This window comes from Antedon mediterranea, chromosome 3 (assembly GCF_964355755.1).
Source record: "Antedon mediterranea chromosome 3, ecAntMedi1.1, whole genome shotgun sequence".
NCBI lineage: Eukaryota > Metazoa > Echinodermata > Crinoidea > Comatulida > Antedonidae > Antedon > Antedon mediterranea.
In genome coordinates, this window is record NC_092672.1 from 13,306,321 (window position 1) to 13,315,762 (window position 9,442).

Here is a 9,442-nt window from a genome sequence, read left to right on the forward strand (position 1 = left end):
GCGTGTATCATATTCCTTGCGTACGCTGTTTGTAGTAAGGTTGACTTAACTTAGCCTAATAATGAATGATCTTCTTAACGAGCACTCCAGAGCTTACAACGAACTGCTACATCATAACTTACTTTCGACTCGTCTAACGTCCCTAATAAAAGTAACAAACAATTTAAAATAAAGCCTAAACAATCAAAATACATTTTAAAGTTAAAGGAGTGTGATGCGCAACTATGAAGGAAAAAAAAGCAACAGACGATACCATACATTTTAATTGATTATATATATTTCAGTATGAAATTAAAGAGATACAGTAAATTATGTAATTAAGTTTAATAACAGCGATGTAATGTTATATAAAATAAATGTTTATTATTTAATTAATCCACCCTAAAGCAACCTTCCAACGGTAGAGAGAGAAGTTAGGCCATTCATAAAGCCAGATCTCCGATTTTGGCCGCGGAGTTTATAAATACTTGGTTTTAGTCACTTCTTTTTTAATCGCCGTAGGAATAGTAACGAATTATCTACAACAAATTACCGCCTCAACCAACCCCCTTGCTCCGCCTTTGTTTCTCTTTTTGATTTAGATGACTATCATAACGTTTTATTATAATTACGTACATTATCTAATGCCAGTTATCCTGACTTACAAGCTCAAGTACTTTTGATAATAAACTCTTACAGTCCGGTTTCGACGTCATTTTGTGGTAAGTGGACTGCACTATATGTGTTTGTCATTTTTTATTCTTTACTTTTTAAATTTAGTAATCTATAGTTCTGAACTAAGATGATGAATTATTAATTTATGTTGCATATTGATTGTACAGTAAGAGTCAGGAGATTACCTGATATTGTTTTTGTTTTCTTATATTTAGTAATTTTCAAGGACGCTGTTCAAAATTTAAACAAGTTTAATTACAAAAAGAATATTTTCAAGTGCATACTGTCACGTCCAGTCAACAACACTTTCGTCTCAGATAAAGTTAACTATGATTTGTCATTAAATATTGCCCCTAAAGCTCTGTCTACACTATCAAATTTTATGTGACTAAAATGAATTTCTAGAATACATGGGTAAAATCCAAGCCATTGCTAATATTCGGTATCTTTAACTGATGGTTCTTCAGCCTTGTTGGCACATTATTGAATAGAAACAGCATTATAAGGCAAAAAACGTTGTTGAAAAGGACACCAAACAGTTAAAATTTGATTGTAGATGAAGATGCTAACGTTTAAGGCCAAAAACTGCAGTATGATATTATTTATTTCATGTGTCATTTCAATTTAGGATGGGAAACTGTTGGATAGGTTTAAATAGCATGAACCATAGACAATGGCCTCATTACAATAATTTTTTTTAATTATCCTTTACCAATGTACCAATATAAAAGAGATTGAAGTTCTGAAAGATGATGTGCTAGCTGTGTACCATTATTATGAGTACGTTTGCGAAATACTTTAATACTATATATATAAAATAATTTATATCAGTATGATCATAATCTTTTTTCATGAGATTTTGTAAATGAGGAAACTTAATGATCAATTTCAAACAGGAAAATGTCAAGAAAGTTTCATGCGGTTTTACAGTTTTCCTTATAAGAGAATTAATGATTATGATGTCATAACTATCTTATGATGTCATAGGTACGTCATACAGTATGGTAGTTTAAATAAACGCCAACACTATTCTTTATGTCCGATTTTGGTAAACTTTGGATATGATGTTCATTTCGACTGGATAATGTTAGGAAACTTGTTTTCCTGCAGATTCTACATTTCTTTAGCGTAAGATAATGTCACTTAAGCAGTTATAACATAATATACGACGTCATAGGTACGGTACGTCATATGGTTTTTTTTTAATATCACATTTATGCACTTAGGTGGTCTAAAACCAACCTTCCCGATGTCCGATTTTGGTAAACTTTGGACATGATGTTCATTTTTATCATATCAACCCGAAAAAGAAATTATGTTGCAATTGGTTTTGGGTTCAACCATACTTTACTGGACTATAAAGTCTTCAAACTTGGTGGGTAGATGCAACTCTGTCGGTATAAGAAAAACGAGCTAAAACTTTTGAAAGGGTGGATCACAAGGTCACACAATTCATATGACTGAGTTTATGTTCTATTATTTTTTCTACTTGTCTGCTTATAAACCAATTTACCTTCCATTCACAACAATATTAAGAATACAGAAAGGATATGGGAAAGAGAAGAAGTGCTATGTGGAGTCCAAAAAAATAGAGGAGAGAGTAATGGGAAACTATCAACTACAGGAGAAGAAGGTATTGTGTAATCATCTATAATTTTACTTATAGTATATAGTGGTGCCTAAATTATAGTGATGTACAAGGAATAAAAGAAATTGTGAGTTTGAATTTTAATATACTGCTGCACTTGAATCTATATATAAACAAAAAATATTTCTTACAAAAAACGCCGCTCGAGATTTTAAAATTAATCATTGTTCTTTCTTCAGATATATTTATGATTAATTGTTAAAAACGATGTCCTTTAATCGCAAAAATACATACAAATCAAAGATAGTCCGTTAATTATGAATTACATTCCCATTTTTTCACTAGTTAATTGTATACTATAAATACACAATTTGTAATAAATAATTATGGAAAATATGTTGTTGTTCCCATGGAAACGTGTAACAAAATAAAAAAGTGTTGATTAATCGCAAAAATACACAAAATCTAACATAGTTATTTAATTAAAAATCACATCATGCCCATTTTTCACCAGTTAATTGTATAATATAAATACACAAATTTCAATCAAATTGTCTATTAAAAATATGTTTTGTAACCATAGAAATAGGTAATTAATAAATTATTATTTATAAATTATTTGCACGATGAATTTTCTTTTTCAAACTGTCGACCTTACATCATGTGTTCATTGTAGATTTTTATTCTGATATTTTTCTTTCATATTCTTCCATGAATGTAGAGAAAATACATGTTGATAAATAGGCCTAATAATTTAATTAATTAAAATAAATTCACTTTTAAAAATAATCTGTATTAATTTAAAAAAATAATTGTTAACTGAAGAAAATATAAACATAGATTTGTATAGCAGTAAAACAGTTTTTGAATTAATCAATTAAAACTAAAAACCTACAAAATATGATTCCTTTCATACTTTTTAAAAACACATAATCCTCAATTAATAACCACAGAATGTCCCTTGACAATAAGTGGACCTGTCCATAATGTATTTGAAAACTTTCATGGTACGGACGATTCCATTTACCATAATAGGAATGTTGAGCATTTCAAACTAATTTTTTTTTTAAACAAACAAAATAATAAAGCACCTATTTATTAATATTATTAATTCGGAACGTTATGAATAGCAAATATATTAATCATAATTATAATCAATGTTGTTTAAAATTTAATATATATTAAGCCAAAATTCTACTGAGAGTCTTCTGCAGGCAGTCCTAAGTTAGCCTCAGCCTGAGCTGAAACAATGGAACAAAAATAATGGACTAGGTATATGGCTTGATTGAGAATCGAAAAACATGTGCCTACTATTTTCTTTTTCCGTTCATCAATTCTCAACTAATCATTTTAATATTTCAACAATAGATACTTCAAACATTATATTTTCATATTATTTTTGTCTTTGATTTAAAATATTGCATTAACCTACCGAAAAAACGAAGACAATTTTTGAATGTTCACCAATTCTGTTCTAGACATCGTAATGCTTTGCCCTTGCATTTCACTTCGGAAATCAATCTAATTGTCAATCACCTCAGGTTGTCACGGAAACTCCAATCAAAAAGCATCATACTTTTAGATGATCTCCAAAAATAAACTGCAAACCAATCAAAGGGCGAGAATCCAAAATCGTTCAACCGTGAGACCACATAGACTCTTTTCCCTGACGTTTTTGGGGTTCAGAAGCTGGAATCTATAAATTATAGTCGAGTTTCCAAAGTCGCATTTCTGTCGGCCTTAGAACTATAGCTACCGCGACAAAACGTCTTCTGAATGTCCTGTCCTCTAGGGACATAGCGGACTAGAGCCGCGGCGCGATTATGATTAATTCTGACATAGGCGAGCACCATGCAAAAACTTCGGTATAAATCTCTGGATATTTTAGATACCTACCTTATCTATCTCAGATGTACCGCGAAACGTAGATTTGATAACATTAGTTTTCAGTACTACGCTATTGTTCCATATTTCTATCTTAGGAAGATATTATAAAAAATTTATGATTTCAACAGTAGATTTTCTACTCAATTTCAATTCTTCGCGGTCCAAGTAATTTCCGGGTTCACAATGAGTTCACCTTGCAACAACCAAGTTTCAACTATTTTCTTTCTTTTATACACAAGGGAGCAGTTAAAATAATAGATTTGACCCTAAAGGTGACTGAAAATAGGCACTTTCCATCAATCAATACAGCGTCCCTTTGGAAGTCGGAAGAAAAAAACGGATAGTAGGACTGGAGCTTAAGTTGGCCATAGTGGCTATAGCCATTTCAGTTTTTTGTTTATTTTAGGAACGGACCACGCGTGTGAAGGTACAGTCATTAAAAAATAAAATTACATAGGGAGATTTGATGATTAGTTATGATGGTTATGAGGATGATGGTTAGTTTCAAAGATGTTTAAATTAAATAATGGATTAATTATTAGGATGGTATTTATTTGAATATAAACGCCTCTCCAATAAAACATCACTTTGAATATTAATCCCACCTCCCAACCCAACTATCTAATAAACGTCCATCCACATTTATAATAACACAATTATACTATTTGTTTGTAGTAGAATTCATATGACTGATATCTAAAATTTACCAAGCATTTGTTATTCTTTTTTACCACTTTTCATATCTATTAGAGGATTTCTTGATTATAAATGTTACCATATTATTAAAACTAAAAAAATGTAACATATCTCTCGAATAAGCACCTCCCTCAAATGAACTCCGCCTTCCCACCTCCGCCCTATAAGGCCCTACCAAACAATAAACACTATACTTTAAAATGTTATTAATCATGTAAGACACTGTGAAACAGAGTAGTTTAGTTTTACGAATGTCAAGCATTTTCAGTAACCGACAGAAAACGTACTAGGAGAACATTATCATTCCGAGAACCATCGTCTACACTTCCTGGAGGGGGAGCGAGCGAACCGAGCTCACCTTCTAGTGAATAGAATTTTGTTTACCAAGAATTTTGAAGAAAATGATGGCGCCGTTCAATGGTGACACAGCTCTGTTGGCTCTGTTAATGTGTTCTGTGTTTTTGTCTTTTCTTGTGGATGATATTGGTGCAATAATCACTTATACCAGGATTGAATTGATAAATATTAGAGAAAATGTGTCAAATCGGCCGATCAACTTGCCCGAGTCTCTACTTTACAACGATTTTTTCAAGCCCGACGACGTAGGCCTACCAAATCCGGTATTGAAAACCCCGCGAAGAAGAGGTAGGCGTGGCGGTGTTTTAGCGAGGCTTAGGCGAGATTCGTGGAAATCACCGTTACCAAGTATCTTTTTAGGTAACGTGAGATCTCTAAAAAACAAATTTGACGAACTTACCTGCTGCTTAAACACAAAACGCGAATTTTGTAACTCTTGTATTTTCGCATTTACGGAAACCTGGCTTGATCAAAATGTACCCGATCAGTACGTCACACCACAGAATTTTGGGATGTACAGACAGGATCGTGACTCGGAAGCTGTAGGGAAATCCCGCGGGGGCGGAGTATGTCTACTTGTTAATCAAAATTGGTGTAAGGATGTAAAGAATCTGTCAGCCATATGCACATCGCAGCTGGAGGCGCTTACGATTCGCTGTCGTCCTTTCTACTTACCACGAGAGTTGACGTCGCTAATCATAACAGTAGTCTACATACCTCCTGATGCAAATGCAGAATCCGCGGCTACCCAACTATCTACTATAGTAACTGACAACGAATTAAAACATCCAAATGCAACTTCCATAATATTAGGTGATTTCAACCACGTAAATTTGAAGAAAACGCTCCCCAAATTGTTTCAACATGTTACGGTTGCGACCCGGAACAATAACATCTTGGATCATTGTTATACAACAATTAAAGATGCTTACAGGTCACTGAAGCGACCTCCACTTGGCGAGTCCGACCACAACCTAATTTACATGATACCACGATACAGATGTCAGTTGAAGCGCGAGGCTGTCAAATCACACATGATTAGCAAATGGACACCGGATAATATTATGAAACTACAAGGCTGCTTTGATTGTACAGACTGGAATGCTTTTAAGGACAGTTCGGACATTAACTTATGTACTGAATCCGTTATTTCATATATTAAATTCTGCCAGGACATATGTATTGATAAAGACGTAGTTAAAATGGATATGAAAGGGTTCCTAGCAATATCATTTTATTGGCTCAACGTGTAGATCAATCAGTTTTAAGCTTGCCATAGTCATACTTAATGTTTTGGAGGACGACAACGCCCTCAAAACGCCCCTGAGAAACCTGTGAAAAACTTTTTGTGACGTCACTAAAAGTTATTTTTGTATTACAGAGATAGGAATTTAGCAGTAAATCATTGATTGATGCAAAAGCATGGTAGTAATTACTTATTGCTTTGATATTTTTATTCTTGGATAAGTATGTTAGCCTAATCGAATAAAATTAATTCATATTATCAACCAAGTTTTTTTTAAAACGGATTTTAATTTCGTTTTTCAAGGCCATCTTTTACGAAATTCATAGCCAAATGCCTATCTTGCTGGGTACACGGAGTTATTTTGCGCATGCGTGAGAATCACAGAGTCGACCACCTTGGCCTCTCTCTCGACCCTCCTCGCGAGCGATGTTTATTTCGCTATTTATTATACACGTATTATTGAAACATTCATTTTATTATTATTTCGTTGTAATTAACTGAAATTGATGGAAATTCGTCCACATCGTCTTGTTAACACGGATGTTAACATCGTTTTGAAGAAACGGTTGGACGAGTAAATGGTGTTTGACAATGCCATGGCCTGGAGCTAGCTAGGCCTAGGCCTTTTTAGTAGTGATGACTGCTGGATACGGTGTTTAGTCGCCCGGCCAGAGGTGAGCTGAGAGCGTATGCTCCTTGATGTATCGTTGAGGGTGTTAATGGTAGGCACAATTGTGTTACTGTATTATGTATATACACATTATTTATAAGTACGTTTATTAATATTGTTGTGTGCTGTAGTGTCCTGACTAACGTATTATTAAAATATTTTTTTGTTATTACATGCCGCCCTACTAGCTAGTAGGCTAGGCAACACTGAATACTAAATAAATATTATGATTCCCAATAAAATGAATAGAGTTGGATTTTCTCTAATGTAGTAATAAAGGTTATAACAGGCCAGGCCTAGTTAGGGGTATTTCAGCTTGTATATCATATACAGTACAATATACAGTACAGTATACAGTAAATAAACAATTCATTTGTATTTTTACCTACCTACAGGTCTATAATTGGAGTGCAATTATGATAATTGATGGACGGGATAAGCAAATGTATTTATTGATTGGAATGGAAGCGCAAATGTTAGAGTCAAATTATAATATTAAGGTAACAGATACTGAGCATTGCTATTTTAAACTGTTGATCAAACCTACATAATACATTATACTAAATTATTATTTTGTTTTGAGGGCAGATAAACATGTGCTTATTCATTTTCCTTTTTTCAGGTGAATAGAAAGATACCCAGAGTACTTTATAATAGATGCTACTTGGATCATGCTTGCACGATACATTTATGCAGTATACTAAGACACCAAGTATAGAATGAGCGCAGACAATTAAAATTACAGAACTAAATATTTATGAAGAATAGTAAAATATGCATAATAGAATTCTTTAGACGCGAGTGCTAGGGTTACAGTCATACTGTAACTATGGTAATGTACTACCAGACAGTACACTAGTAGCAGTGCATCATATAGTGTTTGTTTTTAACCATCTAAATGGGTCTGGGTATATAAACAAATAAACCACTACTGTACTTCTTTTTTTATTTATTTAGCCAAATACTATGTACAATGGACATTTATGAAAGAATCCATCTCTTGAATATGATGGAGCTGGCTGGTGTTGATAGAATTAAAATGTCTCAGGTCTCAAAAGTAATTTATGTCCTGTTTGAAAAATCCTGCTTGTTCCAAACTCATTATGATGCATTTGTTCAATAAAATTCATTCCACACACTATTTCTGCCATATAATTTGATGTTTACAATTTTATTACTAGTACTATTACAGTTCTTCAAAGCCATCTCATGTACTGTTGATTCCATAAATCTGCAAAGATAAGACCAATAAATGGATGGAAATGTACTATTATTTTTATTCAATCCTACCTCTAGGCCCTATAGTATTATATTTTATGACTTGGTAACAAACAGAAAGAGGTTATTATTTAATTACACTACAGTTACTAACTAAACTATAATAATCCTCTCGGCCTCACCTCCTCTGCTCTACTTTAATTATTAGTATTATTATATTACTATATTAGTCAATAACAAAAGTCAGAGCCAAAAACAAGTTCAACACAAGCTTACCTTTTTTATTTACGTCGCCTTTTACATACGTCTACGCCCGCGCCTTGTCCACTTCCTGGAGGTTCGTCGGTGGACCGGCGACTGCTACTCTCTTGTACTGTAGGCCATGGAGTAACTCCATGTGTAGGCCTAGCCTACTACTAGCGAATTTAGAAGAAACTATAGTCTACTAGACCTAGCCTAATTTGTAGTCTGCGTGAGTGGTTTAGTGTGAGAAGTACAAATACACACTTTCTTCTTTTCACGTACAATCTTTGCAGACATAACTTTTTATTGATTTGTGAAATATCGATATTTTCTACGACTGCAGCAACAGGGAGCTTGCAACACGCGAGTCTCGTGTAGCATGGGTTTGTTTATTTTGTTTACACCACACAGTCCGCGAACGAGACAAGGCGGTGATTGGACTGTATTAAAATTCATTAACCAATCACAAAACGACTGCTGCCGTGGCTACAACCCCGGGTGTTTCAAACTCTAAATTTGACGATCTCGTACGTGCGTATAGAACGTTCATAAAAATTAAGATGGCGTGCCAGTTGGTCGGCCATTTTGCGGACGTTTTATACCAAAATTTAATTTGTTTATTTCTCAATTTCTACTAGGTATTTGAATCTAATTTTTTGTGTGCTGTTTATTAACATTAAAAGGATTCATACAAAGTCCTTTTTGTGAAATTTTAAAATCCTTTCATATCCATTTTAAGATATATCCAAATCAAAACCCATGGTTTAATAAGTCTATTAAGGATCTGATACGAAATAGAGACAGGGCTTTCAGATCAAATGATAAGGATCTATTTAGGAAATCAAAATACGAGTTAAGAAAGGGAATAAAGAAAGCCAAGAGA

The 9,442-nt window shown here is 33.5% G+C and overlaps 1 long non-coding RNA gene across 1 annotated transcript; it reads left to right on the forward strand.

The window, feature by feature from the left end:
- The first annotated feature begins 6,804 nt into the window (after nt 1-6,804).
- On the forward strand, nt 6,805-8,239 carry LOC140044915 (uncharacterized). Its single transcript, XR_011844501.1, has 3 exons — nt 6,805-7,150; nt 7,494-7,598; nt 7,721-8,239. It is a non-coding gene; the product is annotated as an uncharacterized lncRNA (long non-coding RNA).
- The last annotated feature ends 1,203 nt before the right edge of the window (nt 8,240-9,442 follow it).